Consider the following 24,081-nt stretch of genomic DNA (forward strand, 5'->3'; position numbering starts at 1 on the left):
ATGTCTGTTTCTTTCACTAGAGGTTGCTCACTGTCACTTCTTGGTTCCTTCGGCTCCTCCGCCGGCCCCGGGAGCGCGCGCGCGCGCGTGTGTGCGTGTGTGTCCGCGCGCGCGTGTCCGCCCGCTCCCAGCAATCCCGCCCCCAGCCCGCGGGACGGGCTCTCGGGTCCCCGAACCCTGGCGTCAGGCGCGACACTGCCCAGCCACCCCGCGCCCTGGAGCAGCGTGAGGTGGGGGCGCTCCGGCCTGCCCCGCCCTGCGCTGCCTGCCCCTTCGCCCCGACGACACCCTGGCTTGCACCCCAGGCCGCGTGGCTCCGGGAGATGCGGGTCCTGGGTGGATCTGCGAGGAGAAAAGGCCCCGGGGAGCAGGCATTCCCCTTCAGCCCCCGCCTACTTCTTTGCATTTTGGGTCATTAAAAAGACAACAATTCGCCCCTGAAGCCGCTGCTACTTCTCCTGACTCCAGAGGCCTCTCTTTTGCACCCCCCCACCCCCGCCCGAGTGGGAAAGCCGCGCCCCCCTGAGCGGGAGGCCACATCCTGCAGAGGCCCCAGCCTTTTGTTTGAGAAAGTAAGATTTGGCTGGGGCCTCCTCCCCTTTTCCCCTGGCCACAGCCATCTGGCTGCCTTAAAGTGCACCCTTTTCCTGGGTCCCACCTCAGGACCTTTGCACAGGCTCTGGGCTCCTCAATAAGTTAGTGACCTTGGGCAAATTATTTAATTTTTCTGACCCTCCATTTCCTTGCCTGGAATATGGGCTCATAATAGGATATTTGAGGGTTCAAGATGATGATCAATGTAGTGCATGAAACTGGGCGCTGAGGATACATGTGGTGGGCCCAGGGCCGATGTGAGGACTGGGCAGAAGGTTCCCCTGCCTGGGGTCTCTCCCCTCACTCCTTCAAAGGGCCTCTTTGCTCCCACCTCCCTTGTCCCTCCCAAGGTCTCTTCAAGGCCTCATTGGCTGACCTTCATCCCAAACAATTCCGTGCTCCACCACTGCTGGAGGCAGGAGATCTGGGTCCAAATTCCAGCAAATTCGGCCTCCCTGTGTAATTGTGAACGAGTGGCTTGACCACCCCGTGCTTAAGCCTCTTTCTCTGTGAAACGGAGGCAGAAGGCTGCCTGGCCTACATCTCAGGGCCCTTGGAGGATGGCATCGATTGCGGGAGAGGCGTCGTTCTGAGCAGCGAAAGCCACATACGAAAGCGTGTTGCTGCTGTGATTTATCCCCATCCTCAGAGCCTCGACTCAGGCTTCAGGAATCAACTTGTCAACTGGATCCGAGCGGTCCCTGCCACCTGCGCTAGTAGGAGGTAGCTGGAAGGCCACTTCCAACAAATGTACAGCTTGATGGCTTCTGCTGCTCAGAGCTGGCCTTATTCATCACTTTTAACAATGGGGGTACTTGAATCACCGTGACAGCCCCCAAAGGGAGTATTTTGCGGGGGAAGAAGCATCATCACCTCCGCTGATGAGTGAGGCCTTGGCCATGGGCTGTGGCATGTGACCTTCCTCAGCCCTGCCACCTGGCCCCCACCTTGACTTTCCTTCACCCCAGTTTCTCCCTCCTGAGCCCCAGCTCCTGGAAATCCTAATGAGGGGGGCTCCACAGAGGCCTCCCACGCCCCATGTCCAAACCTCCCATCTCTCCCCCCAGTTCACTCCTTTGTCCCTGATGCTGTCCCCCATCTGGTTCTTCAAGCCACGAGCTCAGAGCCAACTTGTTTGCTCAAGCTGGAAACTAGCGTTGATTTTGCCACGTGCTTATTGTAAAGCTGCAGACAATAGAAAACATGTACAGTAGAGACTAAAAATCCCCTTGCTATTTGCCTCCCAGAAATAGTATCCATGTTTGGTGAGCTTCTGTATCGGTTTGAACTCTCTCAGTGACAACAGATAGAAAATCCAATCGAAATAGGAATTATGCGCTCATGGGATAGAACAATGCAGCAGTGGTTGTGGGTTTCAGGCATGGTTTGATCCAGAGGTTCATGATGTGGAGGCTCTGCGTTGGCTTCTCCGCAGTTCTTTTCCCTCGGCCCTTCTCGTGGTGTCAGCTGGTCGAGTGAGGGTAGCAGCAATGGCTGGTGGGGTCCCAGATTCTATCCTCATCCTGCACTAGCAGAGGTGAGACCAGCTTGTTCTCGGTTCCCGAGGAAGAGTGAGGAATCTTATTTCTCAGACTTGTTCTGACCCAGCCTGGAGGGGACCAAGGAAGATTTCCTGGAGGAGATGGGGCCTGAACTGATCTTAAAGAACTGAGAAAGCAAAGTGCCCTCTTACCTCTACTGAATCTCGAGGCTCAGAACAGTTCAGTCATGGGATTGAAGAGGCTGAAACAGCCCACAGGGTGAACAATGGGTCAAGGGGTCCAGTCCCACTTGGCAGACATCTGGTCAGAGCCCCTGGCTCTGTCTCCCCGAGCCTCAGCTTACTCACTGTAAGATAAAGACAGTATCCAGCCTGTGGGGTGATTAGGAGGGTCAAGGCCCCACCCTCCTTTGCATTTAGTGAACATGACTTGTTATTCATGTTCTTGCTATTGATGACTTTGTTATTATGGCCACTTTGGTAGACCCCTTAGCACTGTGCCAGGAACCCAGCAGGTGCTCAGAAAGAATGGTCAGGACCCCGACCAATCATCCCCAGCTCCCTGGGGCAGAGCAGGCATGGCTGGGTCCACCTGAAGTCCACCTGCCCAACGGAGTGATACATCCACCATCAATGAGCAAGGAAAGCATGTTGTGGGATAGGCTTTGCCGGGACCCGAGCTCAGGCAAACCTGGCCTCTCCAGCAAGGTCCTTCTTCCTGCACCTGCTCACAACCCACCCAGCATGTCTGAGGGAGTTCCCAGGCTGGGGCGAGTCCCCCCACCCCCTCCGTCCATCTGAGCCTTGCTCTGTGTCTGGCTAACTGGCCATCCTTCTTTCCCCCTGGCAGGTGAGCCATTAAGTGCCAGGCCCGAAAGCAGCGGCCTGCAGCCTCAGCACTAAGTGCATTCGCAACCATTAGCAAGAGGCCCCAGCCTGGCTAGTCAGGGCTAATGCACAGCCCGCCCCTCGCCCCTACTCCCTGGGGGCTGCCTGTCAAAGCTCTGTCCTTGGGTAGGGGAGAGAACAGAAGCCAAGAAGGAAACAGGCGAGAAGGTTCTGGGCCCACATGAACATTTGTATAGGTTGTTCACTGTACAATGCTACTGCTCCGGGGGCCAGTGGGGCTGCAATTCAGCCAGCGCCCCACTTGCAAAACTGAGGGCTCTGCTCAGGCTGCATTCCATACAGCCTCTTAGGACCCATTCAAAGGAGCCATAAAGGAGGGCTGTGGCCTGTGTGGGTTGCAGAAAGAAGCTATCTGAGAACCTGAGGACATCCATGTCTTTTTCTTTTAAGTAGGCTCCATGCCCAGTGTGGAGCCCAACATGGGGCTTGAATTCATGACCTTGAGATCCAGCCTCAACTGAGATCAAGAGTCGACGATGAACCAGCTGAGCCACCCAGGCACCCCCATAGTCTTTTTTTTAATTGCATTTTTATTGGCTTCCTTTTGGGGTCCAGTTCTAGGGATTCTATCATATGCATTAATTTGGGTAAGTCCTACCCCAAGCAGGATACAAAACAGTTCTGTCACCCAAAAAAACTCCTTCATGCTACGCTTTTGTAGTCACGTCCTCTTGCTCCAAGCCCTGACAGCCACTGATCTGTTCTCCATCATTCTAATCTCGTCTTTTAGAAAACAGAATCATGCAGTAGACTCTCTTTGAAGATTGGCCTTTTCCACTCTCCATAGTGGCCTTGAGATCCATCCAAGCTGTTGTGTGTATCAGTAGTCTGTTCCTTTGTATTGCTGAGTAATGGTCCACGGCATGGATACACTAAGTTTGTTTATCCATTCACCCATCCAAGGACATTTGGTAGTTTCTAGATTGGGGTTGCTACAAATAAAGCGGCTGTGAACATTCATGTCTCTGTGTCTTTGAACACACATGTCTTTGCATGGACCTAAGTGTTCATTTCTCTGGGATACGTGTCCAGGAGTAGAACAGCTGCATCATATGGCAAAGATCGGATTAACTTTTTAAGAACCTGCCCAACTGTTTTCCAGAATGGCTGGACCATTACCATTCTGCATTCTCATCCACAGGGTTTCAGTTGCTCTGCGTGCTTCTCGGCACTTGGTACCGTCAGGATTTTTTTATTTAGCCATCCTAATGAGTGTGGAGTGGGATCTCATTGCAGTTTTGACTTTCACGTCCCTGATGGCTAATGATGCTGAGTGTGTTTTCATGTGTTGTCATCTGTGTATCCTCTCTGACCAACTGTCTGTTCAAGTCTTTTGCCCATTTTTAAGTTGGATTGCTTTTTAATGGTCAAATTTCCATAGTTCTTTATATATTCTGGATACAAGTCCTTTCTCAGATGTATGATTTGCAAATGTTTCCTCGCAACCTGCAGTTGGTCTTTCCATTCCTTTTTTTTAAAGATTTTATGTATTTACTGGACAGAGAGAGAGACAGTGAGAGCACAAGCTGGGGAAGTGGCAGACAGAGGGAGAAGGAGAAGCACACTCACCTCTGAGCAAGGAGCCTGATGTGGGGTTTGATCCCAGGACCCTGGGATCATGACCTGAGCCGAAGGCAGATGCTTAACTGACAGAGCCACCCAGGCCCCCCTGGTCTTTCCATTCTTTTAAGAGTGTCCTTTGCAGAGCAGAAGTTTTTAAAATTTTGGTGAAGTTAAATTTATCAGTTTTTTCTTTTATGGATGGTGCTTTATTATTATGTCTAAGAACTCCTTGACTAATTCTGAGTTCCAGAGATTTTCCCCTCTGTTTTCTAAAAGTTGTGGAGTTATAGATCTTACATTTAGAGCTATGATCCACTGTGAGTTGATTTTTTGTATGTGGTATGAGGTAAGAGTCAACCTTCTTCTCCTTTTCCTTTTTGTCCTTCTCCATCCTCTTCCCCTCCTCCTCCTCCTCTTTCTTCTTCTTGTATATGGATGTCCAGTTGTCCCTCAGTATTTATTAAATGAGTGAATGAAAGGCACAAAGGAGCAGGTTGGAAGGCTAGCAAAGTGGGGGAGGCCAAGACTGTATACAATTCAATGGAAAAAGGATACTCTTTTCAACAAATGATGTTAGAACAGTTGGACATTTGTTTGATAAAAAATGAACCTCAAACTCCTATCTTATACAAAAATTAACTCACAATGGATCATAAATTTAAATTGAAATGGAAAGGCCACCAGTGACCACATCTATGTCATATGATCTGGCCCCACTGTTGGATGACACAGAAGTGGTGAGATATGCAAGCGTGAACGGTAAGTCAAGTCGGAGCCTTGTGTGGTCATACCTGACCTGTCTGGGGTTTGAGGATGGGAGTAAGGGAACCAGCACTCATCACATGTCAACTCTGCACTGAGCATTCCACTAAGTGCTTTCTTTGCATTGTCTCATTTATTCCTAAAACCAATCAACAAACTTTTAGAAGTTGGTGTTTTGATGCCCACCCTATGGGTAAGGAAATTGAGCTCAGAGAGGTTGAGAAACTTGCCAAAGGTCACACAGTGAAGGAGAGAAGAAGATTTGAACCTAGGTTACCAACCTCTCCTAGAGACAGGCGGGGGACAGTCGGCCCAAACTAATGGCTGGCTCTACATTGTTGATCTTGGTTGGGGTGGGTGCGGGGCATGTGAGCTTTTCTCCTAGGATTCTGGAAGGATCAGAGGCCTCCGTTCTCCCAAGAGCCTCAGCTCAGTCCCTCTTATGATGATGCCTCCTCCTGGATAGTTCTTGTTCTTGGGAAGTCATTGAACCTATCCCCAACAGTGGGGAGCCATCTGGGCCTGATGATGATGAATGCCTCTGTGTCCCATTATTATATCCTCCTGACAGTGCACACGCATGAAGGTACGTGTCCAGCCTGGGCTGATACGTGTCTGTCTTTGGCCCTGCACTTGGGGTCCCTGCCTCCCATAACTGGTCATTCCAGCCCGTTGACCTTATCCATGTTCCTAGTGCATTCCCACCCCCACACCTTTGCCCAGGAGACCCTCTCCACTTCTCACTTGCTCAAATGTGATGACTGTGTCAGCAACCAGCTCAAGTCATGCCTCCCCAGCAGCTCCTATGAGCTCTTCCTCTTCCTGCTGCTGATAAATACAGTCTAGGCCCATATGGTCTGAAAAGCTGGCATTTGGCAACAGAGCCTCCTAGAGATGCATGGACTTTCTAGAGCCTTCTAGATGCACCCAGGGATGCCTCTAGAGCAGTCTCAGCCCCAAATGGGTTGGGAGCACTCTGAGGGCAGGGGCTAAATTTAAATCCCCTCTCTGTCTGGCTTGCAGCCCATGGCTCAGGGGCCAACAGGCCCACTTCTGCCACTTTCTTGCTGTGTGACTCTGTCTGGCACATGCTGTAAATGCTCCATCGGGGCAAGAATTGCTGCATTGTTTTCATGGCTATTATTCTCATTCCCAAGACGCTCTCTGGAGCAGTGTCACCGGCTACGGAAGGTGAGAGGGTCTGCTATTCTCCACAGAGAAGCCAGTCCTCCCTCGGCAGGAAGCTCCCCTCCTTTCTACCCTGACCCTGGAACCCCCACCTGGAACACCGGCCCCGTGCCCTGCTGGTGGCCTGAGGCTCAGTGCGGCTCACTCCAGCCTCCCCTCCAGGGCCACAGGCTTGGGGGGACAGCTTGGAATTCTTATCCCCCCTCATAGCCTTGAGTTGACCCTCAGTGCAACACCGAAGGGCCCCAGAGAGGTTGGGGTCAGGCAGAGGGGAGCAGCCTCTTGCCTAATGAAGTCTGTCCAGACCTTCTGCAGCCTGATTAGATTTTCTGCTCCCAAAGGAGCCACCCTGGATCTTTGCTCACCCCTAAACCTCATGAGCACCAGGCCCTGAATTTCCAACCCGCTCTGCAGCTCCAACCTGCCACTGTGCCTGCCCTGGCCCCAGCCTCTGACCTCTCTCCCCTGGATGCCGCTCCCACCACCCCTTCCTGCTCCTCCCGCCTCTCCTCTCTTGCCTGGCAGCTGGGGCTCTCTTTCTAGAACATTCATCTGATCGTGCTACCCGCCCCCTCCTAGAGACTCCTACTACCTTCAACAGGGGCTTCTCCAGCGTTTTCTATATAATTATCACCTGGGGAACCTGTTCAAATGTCACCATATGGGGACCCATGCCTCAAGAGTATGGTTTCCTGGGTCTGGAGGGGGCGCCTAGGAACCTACATTTCCCAAGTCCCCCTTTGGGGCTGGGGCCAGGGGCCCAGAGCCTGGCTCTCTACTTGCATTCTCATGTTCTGGCTCAAAACTCCTGAGACACAAGGATATGAATGTTGAACCTGGCCTTCCAGAACAGTGCAAAGGTGGGTGATCAAAGAGGGTTATCAAGGAGGGTGGCCAGAACCCAGGTTTCCAGTTCACACTTTTCTCGCCAGATCACTAACCTTGTCAAGTTCTAGACATTTGGTATGTGTACCTCTATTTGTTCTCTTTTTTTTTTTAAAGATCTTATTTATTTATCTGAGAGAGAGACAGAGAGAGCACAGGCAAGGGGAGGGGCAGAGGGAGAGGGAGAAGCAGGCTCCTGCTGAGCACAGAGCCGGATGCGGGGCTTGATCCCAGGACCCCAAGATCATGACCTGAGCCCAAGGCAGACACTTAACTGACTGAGCCAGCCAGGCGTCCCTAGAGAGAGAGAGAATCTTAAGCAGACTCCATGCCCAGCATGGAGCCCGACATGGGGCTCGATCTCATGACCCTGGGATCATACCCTGAGCTGAAACCAAGAGTCTGATGCTTAACTGACTGAGCCACCCAGGCACCCCTCCATTTGTACTCTTGCCCAGGGTCCCACACCTGCCAGGGTAGACCTGCTTGGACCTCAGTGCTTTATTTCCTCAACTGTAGGATAAGCTCCGAGGGGCCTAGCTTGGTGAGCAAAGCCCCTCAGGACCCCCTTCCTCTTGGGCCCCTGAGGACCCCCTCCCTTCTCCACATGACCCTCCTGAATCCAGCCTCTGGTCTCTGAATGTCCCAGGCAAGTCCTCGCTTCTGTACCTTCTGTACACGTTCCCTCCGCCTGAATGTTCTTCTCCCACATAGCTCCTTGGAGAACTCCTATTCATCCCTCAAAACCTGGTTTAGATTCCATGATTCCTCAGGGCCCCTCTGTGCCCTCACCGCTTCTTTGGTTGCATGTACCCTGCTTGGTCATAATTATTTTGTTCAGTTGCTTCCTTGGAGGCAGTTTATAATCTTTACTATCATGGTTTTAGAATCAGAAAGTGTGGCTTTCCCTCTGATTCCCATGCTTCCCCGGGGCCTGGACTTGGGTGTTGTCCACCCCCCTCTCCGAGAACTTTTCATTATTGGTAAGCTGAGGGTTAACATATTTTCCTCTGCGTTGGGTTGCCTTGAAGTTTAAATGAGTTCACACTTCATTATTTTGACATCTTTCCTTCTGGCAGACAGGCTCTGTGAGACCAGGGAGTGCATCTCCTCATCTTTGGACCCTCGGGGTCCGGGATGGGACCTCTCCCAAAGTGGAGGACGGGTCTGTGGTTAGCTCAGGGCTCTGCTGCTCTGCCCTCTGTCCCCGGAAACTGTCCCCACTCTGAATGCCATTGTTTACTGTGCTCAGGGAAAGGGCCTCCTGTCCCTCTGGGGGCCTCCAGCTGAAGTGCGAGAAGCCGGCGGGCCCCACAGGGTGAGAGAAGCCGGGGTGGGCCGGATGCTCAGCCCTGGCTTAGAACTGTCTGCAACTCTGGCGGGTGTGTTTGAGGGTGCCGGCCCCCATCCCGTTCCCTCGGGGCCTGCCCAGGGTGGGGGAAGGAGGCCAGGGTGCCCGGGGGGCTGGAGGACTGGCCCCAGCTGCAGAGCCGGAGCGAGGATCTCTTGATCTCTCATCTGCACCAAGAGGCGGAGGCGGCCAGGGCCCTGGAGATGGTCTCCATGACAACGGCTGCCACTCACTCCCCATCTCGGATGTAAATTAGTTACAATTTTATTAGTGTGCAGAATTTCAAGAGGCCGGATCCTGCTTTGGAAGGGAGAAGGATGGGGCGGGGGAGAGTTTCCAAATGCCTCTTAGCCCCGCGAAGACCCCAAGCTCCAAGGTGGGTCCAGGCAGAGCAGACTGGGCCGCGTGCCCTCCTTTGTGTGTCCATCAGCTGGCCTGGGCTGGGGAGCCAGCTGTGTGTGGAGAGAAGGAACACAGGCTGGGGGGGGGCACCAGCGGGGTGCCCAGGGGGCTCCCTGCCTTGTCTGGCCTCCTTCTCGGTTGACAGGGGCGGTGGCTGAGGTCCCTGGGGGTCGCCAGCTGGCTCGAGGGCGCCTGGCTTGCCAGTGGCCAGGCTCTCCTGCACCCCTTTCTGCTCAGCTGCCTCCCCCGGTGGGTCAGGAACCACCGAGACACTGCTGGGCCCGCCCGAGCACTGCCAGGAGTTGGGGTGTCCGAGCACACGCCCGGGGAGCCCTGGGTGCCAAGAGTCCGCACGTGGGCTACAGCCAATGTTGGCTGGGTGGTGCCCGAGCCTCGGCCTTCTGGTGTGTGATGCTCTGGATCACGTGTGCATAAACACATGTGTGCACACACATACATCTCTTTTCCCCAAGGAGGGAAGAAGGGACAGATTTGTCTTTTCCTAAGGCTGTTGTTAAAATTAGTTGTGTCCCCCAAGGCGCATCCCATTGTATGCGCCCTGAGGTGGCATTGCTCCCGCCACTGCGGAGAGCAGGACCCAGCGAGATGGCAGGCCAGCGACGCCCTCGGGCTCCTAATTGGGGGCCGGCTCGGTGGTGGCACCAAGGTGCCCTCCCCGGGCGGTGCAGAAGGGCCAGCGCTGCAGGGCAGGGCCAGGCGCAGGGGTGGGGGGTGCCGGGCAGATCAGGGAAAGCTCCTTGCGGGCGTGAGTGGCCAGGCCATGGAGGGCAGGAGGGGTGTGCCTGGCTGAGGGGACAGCCCCAGTGCAGGCTTGGGGACATGACAAAGCCTGAGTGAAGGCTCGGGGCTCGGGAGGCTGGGAGGACGGGTGGGATAAAGTTGGGTGGTTGGCCAGGGGAATAGCAGGGAGGATGGACGTGAGGGTGATGGGAGGTTAGAGGAAGCTGGACGAGAGATGGTTGGGAAGACCAACAGACTGGATAAAGACGGGACAGGAGGCTGGCTGGCAGGATGGCGGGGAGGCTGTTTACGTGGTGGTCAAGCCCGTGTGCTCTGATGATGGACCCAGGGATTCCAATCCCAGCTACTTCCCCAGATAGGAGGCTGGCGGGGGGTGGGGGGCAGTGCAAGGAGCCGTAAACTGGGACTCGCACATTAAGCAAAGCACGTTGGGCAGGACAAAGCCTGGCACACTGTAAGAGCTTAATAAAGGTTTGCTCTATTATTTCATCCCGTGTCCTGAACTCAGTCTTCCATGGTGGTTAAGTTACATGCTGGGGCTACCCTCAGGGGCTCAGAGTGCCCTGAGCAAGGTGATCAATCCTGCCCCTCAGGAGGGACAGAGCAGGGTCGGTGGGTGGCCTGAGCTGGGAGGGAGAAGGGGGAAAACGGGGAGGGTGGTGAGTTAGGGGTGGGGCTCGGGGCCTGTATCATAGGGCACTCGGGACAGGGCTAGTGCCTTGGCAGCCATGGAAGCTCACTCAGCTCCAGGGGGTGCCAGTGCTGGAAGGAGGGGTGAAGCCAGGAGCCGGGGTGAGGGGGACAGCTGTGGTCCATGCCTGGGAGTGAGGGGCTGGACCAGGCGGCCATAGAAGGCGCTTTTAAATAGGGCAGATTCTCTGACAGTCTCTCGCTTGCTCAGTCGGTAACCAGGCCACCAGGCCATGGCCGAACCTCATCCAAGTAGGCGGGAGAACTTTCTCCTCCATGGGGAGGGAGCCTGCCATTGTGGCCTGCCTCTGCTGTCAGGGATGGAGAAGTGCCAGCCAGGCCACAGGCCTGTCCTCCCGAGGTCCAGCCAGCATGTGTGGGAGAGATGGAGGAACTGGGGTCTACAGGAAGGGAGCACCCTACTGCCCACGACAGGACTCAGTGCCTATGTCCCTGTGCATCTGGGATTCAGCTGTGGCCAAGAGGCTGGGCAGCCCTGGTGGCAATTAAGCCCTGGGTGACTAGGTCCTGGAAATGGGCCGTTATGGATAACTCACTGCTTCTATAGCAGGGGCAAAGTCCGTCTCCTGGCTCCGTACTGCCGGACTCTGCCCGACTCTGGGGCCCCCGTGAAGGTGAAGGTCTCCCAGACTCCCATCTGAGCTCGGTCTCTGCCAACGCCACCTGCCCAGCTCCCCTCCCGCGGAGGCAGGAGCCTGCTGAGGGAGGAAGGTGGCAGCTCTGGCTGGCTCGCTTGCCGCCTCCAGCCCCCAGATTACAACTTGCCATATTTTGTGGCCCGAGGGCTGCGAATTCTAACAGGCAAAGAGCCGGGTTGGGACCGCCCACCCTGTACCAGTCATGTGTCTGACTAATTATGCCACACACCGGAAAACTTAATTAAATGGATGCTTGGTGTGTAATTTCAACTAGTTTGGAAATAGGGGGAAATCAAACAAACAGCCGCCACAGCCTGCCAGTCGCCTGTCACCTTGGCAAAACCCCGCTGGGCCCTGGGTGCTGGGGACAGGGGGCGCTTGTCTGGCTCTGCTCAGCTGTGGGGCCAACGCCTCCTTGCCTCCGGCCCCCAGAAGAAGCTCGGGCTGTCCTCGACTCCCCGGCCCCAGGCGTACACACAGACACATGCACGCACACACACACACACGTGCACACACATGCATGCACGCACACGCATGCACGCATGCACGCACCCAGCTGCAGTTGCAGGAGGAGCATGGCCGCCCAGGGGGACAGGGAAGGTGGGAAAACTCTTAGAATCAGGGGCTGCATTAAAAGGTTAGCAAGACAGTAGGATACAAATCCAAGGAAAGGCCAGATATGTAGAACTTAAATATAACTGAAGTCCAGCTGCCGAGTCTGCTGGAAATCATGTTCGGGTCTCTCTCTGACCCTCTGTCTCCTCCTCCTTCCTTCTGTTCCTCTTCAGGTCACTCCCTTGCTCTGTGTTTTGTGTGTGCGAGGGGACCCCAGCTGCAAGGGGTCGCTGTCCTGCTGGGGACCCAGAGGGGTCCAAGGGGGGAGGGAGGCAGAGCCCCAGGCAGCGGCAGAAGAGGGGACCTGGAAGGTTCGGAGAAGGATGAGGGCACAGGAGGGGCTTGGGCCGTTGCTGCTGGGCAAGCAGGAGAGGGCAAGAAGGCTGGCGTCCTACTGTGTTGTCCAGGGCAGGGTCTTGGGCTGTGCGCTCTGTCAGCGATGTGAATTCAGAGAAACCAGAAGAAGCGCGCGAGGCAAGGGGGAGAAGCTCCAGCCGCCGTTTGCTCAGCGAGCACCACTGGGACACTTAGCAGCTGAGCACCGGCCAGGGCGCCGGAGGCCCGGTGCTCAGGAGACGGGCACCCCCAGGGGAGGCGAGAGGCTGTGGAGAGTGAGGATGCCCCGGGGCCTAAGGGCATTCCCCTCGTGCCAGGCAGCTCCCCTCACCATGGTCCCACGAGGCAGTCACTGCCCTCTCCTTTTGCATATGGGGAAACTGAGGCCTAGACCGTTAGGTCCCTGCCCAAGGCTCCCTGCATGTAAACCTCGCAGCTGGAGGCTTTGTTGAGGAACTGAGCAAGGAGGCAGAGTGAGGGTGGTCAGGACAGGCATTTCTGGGGAGGGGGTGTCTGAGCTGAGCTGCCCATACACACCCCGCCCCCGCCAAACCCCGACTGTGTGTGTTCTCTGGGCTGATGCCTGGCTTTACATACACGCATCTCATCCACGCCTCACAGGAGCCCATTTTTGAGAACAAGAGACTGAGGCACATAGAAGTTAGGGGACAGGCCTGAGTTCCTGGGGCCACCACCATGTCGCCCTGCCCACACAAGGCACAGGACAGTTCCTAGCACTGGGGACGCAGCTCAGAATGAAAAAAAAAAGATCAGCGAATTCAAGCAAAGAGGCTTTGCTTCGCAGAGAGTTGAGGTGGTTTTCCCAATATCACCCGACCCTTCAAGGCCTGGTGGTGTCTGTTTGTCCCAGTGCGGGGACATCTGCCCACTGCCACAGGGACAGCTCTGAAGATGGTGGCGTGCTGGGATTGTGCTTCATGCACGGGGATGAGACCTCCAGGTTGCTCAGGAACCAAGGAGAGGGAGGTCTTGCTTCCCACGACTCCTGGGCCCTGGGTCCCTTGGCCTCCCTGGCTCCCCATCCACCAGCCCTTAGTGACACTGGCTCGGGAGCTGCAGGAGAGCCCGGGGTTACCAGTGTGGGTTGGGGTCAGCTGGGCCTGAGTTTGAATCCGGCTTTGTTGTTAACCCGCCTGGTACTAGCGACCTCTCTGTGTCTCTCAGCCTCAGTTTCCTCCTGGATTTTTTTTTTTTTTAAGATTTTAATTATTTATTTATTTGAGAGAGGGAGCTCACAAGCTGGGGGAGAGGCAGAGGGAAAGGGAGAGAGAGAATCTCAAGCAGACTCCATGCCCAGTGCAAAGCCTGATGCAGGGCTCGATCCCACGACCCCGAGACCACCACCCTGAGATCATGACATGAGCAGAAACCAAGAGTCAGATGCTCAACCGACTGAGCCACCCAGGCGCCCCTCTTTCTGGATTTTTGCTAGGCCGTATCCCCCTTACCACTCAGGTTGTGGGTCCGGGTTACCTCCTGGGAGGGGCTCCGTGACCACCCTCCCCCGTCATTGCCCTGCTGATGTTCTCTCTCTCCCTTCCTTGCATGTTTATGGGCCTAAGGATTTCTTTGTCCATGTGGGACAGGCACTTTTCTGTCTTGTTTTCCCCTGTACCCCCAGCATCCAGCACATGGCAGCCCAGAGAAGGTGCTCGTTAGATGTTGTTGCATGAATGAGCGAGTCTGTCCAATGGGGACAACATGGGTCCCTCCCTCTCTAGAATGTTCTGGGTACCAGATGTCAAGGCTTAGTTGGGGCCGGGCTCTGGGCCCCGGTTACATCACTAGCAGGTCTTCTTCAAGGAGCCAGACCAGGGACGTTCTTCAGGCAACCAAAGGAGAGGGGTCTACCAGAAGCAGGGCTGGGGGCAGGCCCACCTGATCAACCCAGATACCCAGAGCCAAGCTCCCCAGTATCTGGAGCAAAGAACAGGGCGGAGATTTGGTGCGTGTGGTCCCTTGGAGGTCTGTGCCCCAGAGCCCCAGGGACACTCCACTTCCTTGTCTTCCTTCCTTCCTCTTTCCTTCCCTCCCTCCCTCCTTCCCTCCCACAACCTCCCGGTTCCCCCCTACCCCAGCCCTTCAGAGTTCAGCTCTCCTATCTTTCTCTGCTCCCTGCCTCTCCCGTTTTCTCCTCCCCACCTCACCCTGTCCCAGGGAGGGGCAGCTGGGGGCAGCGATTTGCAGCTCCCAAAGCAGGCATCTCCCTGATGCTGCACATCTGGGTCATTAGGACACTCGGGAAAACCGGGGCTGCCTGAGCCCAGACCTGCAGCCCTGCTCTCCGCCTTCCTCCCCATCCTCTCCCTCCTCCCCCCACCTCTCTCTTCTCCATCCTTCCTTTTCCCTATCCTCCTTCCTCCTCCTCCTTCACCCCCATCCTTCTCCCTCTTCCCTCCTTCCCATTCTCCTCCCTCCTCCCCATCTTCCTCCCTCCTTCTCACCCTCCTCCCCATCCTCCTCCCTCCTCCCCACCTTCCTCCCTCCTTCTCATCCTCCTCCCCATCCTCCTCCCTCCTCCCCACCTTCCTCCCTCCTTCTCAACCTCCTCCCCATCCTCCTCCCTCCTCCCCACCTTCCTCCCTCCTCCCCATCTTCCTCCCTCCTTCCTCCATCCTACCGCCCCCTCCTCCCTGTTCACCCTCCTCCCCACTCAAGCCAGTATTTTTAGCTCGCTGCTGTGCATTAGTGTGCAGGGGCGCTCCCGCTGGAGGCTTGGTGAGGTTTTATCTGTTGTGACAGCCCCAGGGGCAGCTGGTAGACTTTTTCCCTCTTAAGTTTGGAGCGCTCTCCCTCTCCCCCGGGTCAGAGCCTCAGCTGGATGAGGGGCAGGGTCTCGGTGGTTTGGAGCCCAGGCGCAGCGTGCCCTCCCTCCCTCTCCCTGCACCCCCCCTCCCCTCCTCGGCCCCCGGGGGCCTTTGTCTCTGGAAGATGGGCTGCGGGAGGCTGAGCCACCTCTTGCTTCTGCTCCCTCCTTCTCTTCTCATTACTCCTTTCCTTGGGCTGCTTCTCTCAAGGTTCCAACCCCTCTCTCCTTGTTCCTCTCCTTCCCTGCCTCCCTGCTCCATCTCTTCCCTGCCACGGCTTTCTCTCCTCTCCCCTCACCCCTCCTTGCCTTGAGCAAAAGGGAAAAATCCCCGGTGGACCAGGGACCTCAGCCTCCTCCCCGTCCCTACGTCCTTCTGTCCTTGGACAACAGGAGTGGGGGTTTGTGAGGGGATCCTGGGGTTTAGGGGGTTCCTGGAGGCCCTGTCTCCAAGGTTAACCTGCACCGGGGCCCACCTGCATGCTCATGCCTTTCCACGACTCACTAGCGGCCAACCTGGCCCCAGTGGGACCCCCTGTGCCCAGCGGGAGCCCCCAGGACAGCCTGCCCTTCATGGGTCCAGGCTGCAGAGGCCTCCTGACCCAGGTGGTCTGGGTCCCTCAGGGGCTTCTTCTCAACACACCTCCCTCCCCCTTCAATTTGGCACAAACCTAAACTTACCTTTGTGGATGACCATTTAAGATAAGCAAACCATTGTCCTCCGCACTTTACAGTTTACACATCTCTCTGTTCATCGTCCCTGCAGCTGAGCGCTGCAGACCCTATTCTATCATCCCACACTGTGGGGCCCGGAGAGGCCAGGCACCTCGGGCACGGACAGCCCACCGGCTCTAAGCGGCTCCCAGGCCTATCCGGGTCTCACCCCTGCAACTCCTGAGCACTTGCCTCCACACTGAGCTCCGCACCTTTGCAGGGCCTTGCAGAGAGGCAAATTCCCTGCCCAACGTCACACAGCCCAGGCTGGTGCAGGGGAAGAGTGGTTTGGGGCTTTCGGGACTCAAGGGCGGGGAGCTTGAGGCCCTGAGGGACCCCCACTATGTCCTTCTTGGCTATCCCCCTTCTAGAGCCAGTCCTCTCCCCGGCTCAGTTGGGGAGGAGGGGGTGGTGCTGATGGAGCCACCTTTGGCCACCTGCCTCCCCCCAGCCCCAGGGGGGCTGCCCCAGGGATGTTATGTGGCCAATGTGCTGGCCTTGTCCATCTGGGCCCCCTAAGACCCCCCAGCCTCAGCCCCCAGCCCCCTCTCAGGGCCCCCAGCTCTACTCTGGGCACATGACCCTCCTCCCCTCCCCTCCTCTTTTCTCCCTTCTCCTTGGCCTTTTCTCTCCCCATTCTGCTCCTGGGGCTCTGCCTTCAGGATCCTCCTTCCCCAGCCGGCCCCTCCCTGGTGCCCCTCTTCCCTGTTGTCTCCCCTCCCTCTGAGGCCCTCTGCCCAGCGGCATTTCCCGATTTCCAGCTTTCTCATTCTTCCATCTCTCTCTCCTTTCTCTCCTTCCCGTCCTCCCTTTCCCATCCTGCTGTTTCTGCCCACCCTGCCCACCCTAACGCGCACAAAGGCCGCAGCCCATCCTCACTGTAGCAGTGATGCAGGTGAGGGCTGTCCCCAGGAGCAGGTGGTGGGAGGGGACCCTATACCCCTTCCCTGGGTCCCCACCCCTGGAGGCGCCTCCTGGCTCAGCCTAAGCTAAGGCCAGGGTAGCGTGGGAGCCTAGGCCTGGTAGGCTCCGGGGTTTGGCAGCTGCTTTTTCTGAGGCCTTGGGGCAAGGGGCACCCCCGCACAGGCCAGTGCTCCTGGAAGGCCGGTATCCGCAGAGTGCCCTCCTGGTGGTCATCATAGTGGAGGGACCGGCCATCGAGGGCCATCGAGGGCAGCCCTGAGGGCAGGGCAGTTGGTCCAGGCTGGGGTAGCATAGATTGTTACAGTGAAAAGGTGTGAAGAGAGAGGAGCCGTGCTGGCCACCGGGGCAGCCAGGGAGGTGCCTGGTCCTCCACGCCCTGTGGGCACCTAGGCACCATGGGGACATGGTGAGGCCTGCCGATCACCTCACTCGTCCCTTCTGTTCTAGGTTCCCGGGGCCCTGGAGTCCGACAGCTCTGGGTTCGAATCTCACCCCCTCTCACTAGTTGTGCAACACCGGGGGTAACTGACCCCCCCGCCGCCCCCTGCCCAGGGCTCTGCTTTAGCGTGGGGCTAACGCAGTTGCCTGCCCCGAGGGCCGCTGTGAGGGCATCTGTGGGAGCTGCTGGGCCCATCCACCTGACGCCCCCGTTTCCCCATTATTCCACCAACCCCAGCTGCGTGTCATCGGCCCGGAGTCCTGCTCTGCCCCCCCAGCAAGTCACCGGACCCACAGAGCCTCTGTTTCCTCCCCCATAAAAGGGGGCTAATGAGAGTAACCCCAATGGGGATGCAGCAGTGCTGAGATCATCTGGGAATACTAGCTCAGCTGAGGGCGTCAACGGGAGTGGTTGTTCTTAGCTGTTTTGTTTTATCTGCCGGGAGTGTGTTTTTAAATATGCAGCCCTGCCCTCTGCCCCACAAGAAGTGTTCAGCCTCCGGGGCCTGGAGCTCCTGGGCCCTGTCCCCCCAACCCTTTGTGTGCCTGGACAGAAGATGGGGTAGTGGGGAGGAGAGAGGGATAGGGCCTGCAGGAGCTAAGCCTTCCCCCGACTATGGCTGGGGGCAGGTACCTTAAACCTCTCCCTGGCTCTGACACAGCCCCTGGGCATTGGGAGGTTGCTCTGCTTGCGGATCTGGCTTTGCCCCCCGATGGGCAGCTGACCAAGGAAAGGAGGGCCAAGGGCTAGGAGGAAGGGCTGAGTGTGGGAACGAGCGGGTAGGGGGACAAAGGCTCTGCGAACCCTCCTCACTAGGGGCCTGCCCACGACTGCAGGAGCTAGGAGGACCCCAAGACTTAAGGAGCATTCAACAGGGCTCGGTCCCCAAAGCTGGAGTTACTGTTCTAGCTCCGACAGGGAAACCCGTTCTTCCTTGGGCTGGCGGTGCCTCCTCGCTCCCCATGGCACCCATACCTCTCTCTGACTTTACATGTATTTACAAATCTTCACCCTCCTCGTGGAAGGGACCTGGGCTTTTTCCCTGCTGCATCCCAGGATGGGTAGGATGCACTGAGGTGTTACTAGTTGTCTGATGAGTGAGCGAGCAAGTGAATGACTTGACCCGGGCTCAGTCTTGGGGGGTGTGCCTCACCCTTTTGGGGGCTGGGCCATCCCTCTCCTGGTCTCCCCTGGGGTCATGGCCTGCACACACACGTTTCTGGTTTGGCAGTCAATGCTCCCTCCATGTCCTTCCTAGAGTCCCAGGGCTGCTTGCTTTGTGGGGCCAGCCCTGCTCACCCCTCTGCTTTGGTTTTCTTCCCCATTCACTTGCCTCTGGACCAGGAGGCCTCCTCCCGGTGGCTGGTCTCTCAGCCCCCTGGCTACTCCCTGGCCCTCTCCCCTCCTGACTCTCCCACCAAGAGATCCTTCGCATTTGCCTTTCCCTCTGCTGGGAACACCGTTCCTCCTGACCTGTCTCCATTCCTCCCAGGCAGCCCCAAGCTCTCTGCAGTGTGTGCCCGTCTCCTGGCCTTGAATCAGCACATGGTCACTCTCCGCAACGGCGCTTAGCACCATCTGTGAGCATCTTGTCACCGCGCTTCTCTCTGCTCCTCACCCGCCTATCTCTTCCATAGAAAGTCAGCTCCACGCAGGTCGGGCCTGCATCTGGCTTGCTTACCATCACCTCCCCAGTGCCTCCCCAGTGCTTCCCCAGTGCATGGCTTGAAAGAATCGCTGCATTATCAGAGCCTAGAACAAGGCTTAGCATATAGTACCCACAATAGTGAATGAATGAATGAATGAATGAGCAGATGAAGGAACACTTGAACAAATGAGAAAATGAGCTTTGAGGGCGCCTGGGTGGCTCAGTTGGTTAAGCGACTGCCTTCGGCTCAGGTCACGATCCTGGAGTCCCCGGATCGAGTCCCACATCGGGCTCCCTGCTCGGCAGGGAGTCTGCTTCTCCCTCTGACCCTCCCCCCTCTCATGTGTTCTCTCTCATTCTCTCTCTCTCTCAAATAAATAAATAAAATCTTTAAAAAAAAAAAAAAAGAAAATGAGCTTTGGAATTGGACTACCTGGATGGTATCCTTACCAGCTCCCACGCTTGGGCCAATTACTTAGCTTCTCTGGGCCTCAGTTTCTTCATCTGAGAAAGGGGGCTACTCGTAGAGTCTGCCTCTCGGGGGTTATGTGGATCAAGCAGCAGTGTGTGAGAGCCCTAAGTGTGCGTTCTAGGAGTATCAGACAAGCTTTTCAGAAATGCAAACTCTCAATTCCCCACCACACCCCCACTGCTCTTCATCTCCGGAAATGGTACCTCCCACTGTTCACGATGACGCAGTCATCCTCGACTCTTCTTCCTTCCACACCCACGGCCCATCCTTTGGCAAATCCTGACGGCTTTTCTTAAAATACACCCCACATCCAGCCATTTTTATCTCCCCACCGCTGCTGTCCCCGGCCACCACCATCTCTTGCCTGGACTCTATCAGCTTCTCTCCAGCCCCTGTAGTCTGTGTTCTGCTCGTGGAAACCAGAAATTCTTTAAAAACACAAATCAGGGGCACCTGGGTGGCTCAGTAGGTTGGGCGTCTGCCTTTGGCTCAGGTCATGATCCCAGGGCCCTGGGATCAAGCCCCATGTTGGGCTCCCTGCTTGGCGGGGAGCCTGCTTCTCTCTCTCCCTCTGCCTGCCTCTCCCCCTGTTTGTGCTCTCTCTCTGTCAAATAAATAAATAAAATCTTTAAAAAAAACAAAAAAACCCCACACAAATTAGCCCTGGGCTCGCTCTTGCCTTCTACCCTGCATTGGCTTCTAGGCCTACCTAGAAAAAAATCTGAGATTTCAAGGTGACCTGAGCACTCTGCTCCCCGTCTTAGGGCTCAGGATGCGCCACCTCAGGGCCTTTGCACTTGCTGCCCCCCCTGCTGCCGACCTCTCCCGGGGCTCACTCCCTCACTGCACCGGGTCCATGGTCACCTCCTCACCTCAGTGAGCCCTGTTTTGGAACTCCAGACCAGCTCCTCACCCTGCTTTCCTTTCCTCCCTGGATCCTGGGATGGGCCTGTCTCTTTGCTCTTTGTCGTTCTCTTCCCTAGAATGTGAGCAGCGCAAACGTGGGAAGCCGGTCCTGCTGCCCACCGCCTCCCGGCGCACGGGACGGTGGCAAGAGCTTGTGTTCCCTGACGCTCACAAGTGGACACACGGAAGTATGAGTGAGGGCTATGGCCATTATCAGTCTTCCTCTTCGAAAGCCAGAGAGAGCCAGGCTGAGAAGGGAGGCAATGTAATTGTGTCTGGTAAGGAAAACACCAGTGGCCTAACCCTGCCTGTCTTCTGCCGGAGACCAGTTGGCTTTCTGGGCTCGGGGCTGGGTCTGCCTCTGCTAGGGGCTCCCGCAGAAAGGCCAGGCCGGCCTGACTCGGCTCTTGCTCTTCTGTGAGAGGGAGGAGGCAGAAGCAGAGGGAGCCCCCCTTCCTCGCCCCCTGCTCCCCCTGACCTCCCCTAGGCCTGAAGTGCCCCAGAATACAACTCTCAGCAACCAGGTCTATCCCAGGAAGCTCCTGCAGAGTTTGGGGGTCCAGGGCCAAGGCCTCATCCCATCACCATCACCATTTCTATCTCTCCCATCTGTCACCACCACCCCCACCCCAACACCCCTCTACCAGCACCACTGTTCGGGGGTAAATTGTGTCTCCTTAAAAAGATATGTCGAAGTCCTACCCCCCACCCCACCTGAGAATGTGACCTTATTTGGAGACAGGGTCTCTACAGAGGTGATCAAATTAAGATGAGGTCATCAGGGCGGGCCCTCATCCAATATGACTGGCGTCCTTCTAGAAAGGGGCAGTGTGGACACCTTTGAAGAAGCCCCGAGAGAGGCCCGGAGCAGTTCCTTCCCCAGCACGTTTGAGGGAACACAGCCCTGCTGACATCGTATTTTGGATTTCTGGTCTCCAGAACTCTCAGACAATACATTCCAGTTGCTTTAAGCCGCACGGTTTGTACATTGTTAGGCAGCCCCAGGAAATGAATGCAGCCACCTCCTGTGTCACCAGCCCCGCCGTCATCACGGCCACTGTCACCACGGCCACCACTCCAGCCTCCTGGCCAGCATCCCCACTGTATTGGCTTCCTGGGGCTGCATAACAAATGACCACAACCTTGGTAGCTGAAACCAAGATTATTCTCAGACTTCTGGAGGCCAGGAGGCCAAAATCAAGGGGTCCTCGGGGCTGTGCCCCTTCCCAAGACCCTGGGAAGAATCCTTCCTTGTTTCTTCCTGTTTCAGGTGGCTCCAGGTGTTCCTTGGCTTGTGGCTGCATTCCTCTCCTCTCTGCCTCAGTCTGCACTTGACCTTCTCCCCTTGGGTGTCCCGCTCTTCTCTTCTGTCTCATATAAGGACACTTGTGATGTCGCTGAGGCCCCACTTGGGTAATCTAGGATGATCTCATGTCAATATCCTTAACCTCATGACATCTACACAGACCCTTTTTCCAAATCAGGTCACATTCCACAGGTTCCAGGGAGGAGGATGTGGACATATCTTTTGGGGAGGGGGCCACCATTCAACCCACTACAACTACCAGCATCCCCCCTCCCCCCACCATCGGCATCATTGCCAACATTAGCTAAGTATTAGTATGTACTGGTGTTAGTCCCAGGACTTTTCCTGGACCACCTTTATTCCTTAAGACAACCCAGGGCTGGTGCTGTCAACCCCACTTAACTGTGGGGGCTCAGAGAGAAGAATTCATTTGTCCCAGGTCTCACTTGGAAGTAAGTACTTGAACTTAGGCAGTCTGACTTCAGAGCCTTCTGCCCCCCAGCTCCTGAACTTATGATCCGTACAGATAATTCCACAGAAGGATCAGAGTGGGGTAGTGAAGCACCCTAATGGAAGGCAAAAACACCTCTAACCAGTGGCAGATCTCGGTCAGGTCTCTTCTCTCTGGGCCTCACTTTGCCCACCTGTAAAATAGGGAAGCAGGAGTGGTTGGTCTGCATAATCTCCAAGGTCCTCCTACCTCTGGATGATGCTGGGTGTCATCTGTCATCTCAGTCCTATTCACACAATGCCCAGGGGCAGGACTCTCACATCAGCTAAACTCTAAACCTGTGGCCAGAGATGAGTTTTGCTTGGAAGGCCAGGGCAGGGGGAGGAGTGGAGGGCGGTGCTACCTTCCCATATCATGGAGCTGGCAGCAAAGGACTGGGGAAGGATTGGGGGTTGGGGGCTCTCTTTTCTTGGAACCCAAGACTTTTGATTCATGCATTCAGGAAGGGTTCCAAAGCTGAGAACTGGTGGTTGCTGGGAACAGAGCTGAAGATAACTTTATCTTGCAGTGCTGCCCCAGACCCAGAGGCCTTAATCGGGAAGCGGCTTGTCGCTTTAGACTCCAGGGAGTCTGGAGAGGCGATCCTGGGCCCGGAAAAGCCGTGGTCGATCATCTAAGGCCAAGAGACCAGGAGAGGCTGCGGCGACCAAATCCCAAGCCTCGTGTCCTTGGAAGGGGGATAAAAACACAAAATAGGTTGGGGGTGGGGTGTGCTCTGAAAATTAAGTTTCCCAAACCTGGTCTGTTCATTAGGAGTCATTTGTTTATAAGTATAAACATCTTTTTTAAAATCCTTTTTATAATGTGAACTGCAGAGGCCTTTTTCCTCTGGCTTCTGTCTGGAGCACCAATTGTTTGCCTTTCAGCTAATAACGTTCAAGAGTGGGGAGCTGAGTTAGGGACAGAATTGCAAACTTTAATTAGCAGGATGAGATTAGCATCCCAGCAGGGGCTTGGGGGGTGGGGGCATCCTTCAGGCCCCTCAGATCCCTGGGGACACACCTCCCACAAACCCCCCAGCTGAAGGCTCCAGTGTGGTAAGCAGGAGCCAGGCCTGCCAGAGCTTAGACCTGCCGAGTTAATCTTCCCTTGCTGGGCCTCCAGCTGAGCCTCACCCTCTTCCAAGCCTCCCAGGCCAGCCACTGGCTTTCGTTCCCCAGCCTCCGCCGGGTTTTGTCCCTGCGGGTGTCCAAGCAGAATAAAAAACTGGCTGTGTGACCTTGGGGCAGTTGCTCACCCTCTCGGGGTAGCGGAGGGAGTATGGGTGGGGAGGCGGGGAGGTGTGTGTTGGAAGCGAAGCCCCAGGGGCGGTGGAGGAATGCGACCCTCCTCCCTGCACACCCAGGGCTCACGCGCCACCAACCTGCCCTTGATCGGCTCAGGCAATGCTGAGAATTTTCTGGTCTTTATCTGGTTTAGTTTTAAGTGCTTCCAACGGCAGCCGAGCTGTGTCCCCAGGAAATTGGTCCACGTAGGACGGAGCCTTCCCGAGAATGAAGTCATCTGTTCCTTTTTTATTTTTTGTTGCCTTTCTCCTTCAGCACGAGTCACCCGGCCTCTGCAGTCTCTCCCCGCGCGCACACACGCCCCGCGGCGGGGGTCGGCCGGGCTGCCGGGGAAAGGGCGAGGGGCAGGACCTCCGGGGGGCCGCCCCCTCGCCGCCCCCGCCTCCCGCTCCCACCCGCGACTTCCCCGGGCCCGCCCGAAAGGTGAGCTCCCGGGAGGCCGCCCGCGCTCCGGCGCGGCCCGCTCGGCAAACAATAACAGTAAATAACGCTCCCTTGTCAACGTAATAAAAACGGAAACGGTTACAATGTTTTTTAATAAGCGTCCCCCATCAATCTGCCTCTCCCTCCGCCCTCCCTCCCGGGCCGCGGGCACCGGCGGAGAGGGGCGGGGAGCAGGGGGAAGGATGGGGCGCCGGGGCGCGCGGGATGGACCGGGGTGCCGGAGGAGGACGCCGCCGGGGGGCGGGGGGGGGGGAGCGGCAGCGCAGCAAGTGAGAGACGAGGGGGCGCGGGCGGCCGGGGTCACGCGCGCCAGCCGAGCCGGGAAGCGGCCGCGGTGAGTAACACCGTTGCCATGGCGACGTGGCCGCGAGGAACAGGAAGCGGCAG

Source organism: Mirounga angustirostris, unplaced genomic scaffold (assembly GCF_029215605.1).
Source record: "Mirounga angustirostris isolate CCGP_5_RB_7025 unplaced genomic scaffold, mMirAng1.0.hap1 SCAF_15, whole genome shotgun sequence".
NCBI lineage: Eukaryota > Metazoa > Chordata > Mammalia > Carnivora > Phocidae > Mirounga > Mirounga angustirostris.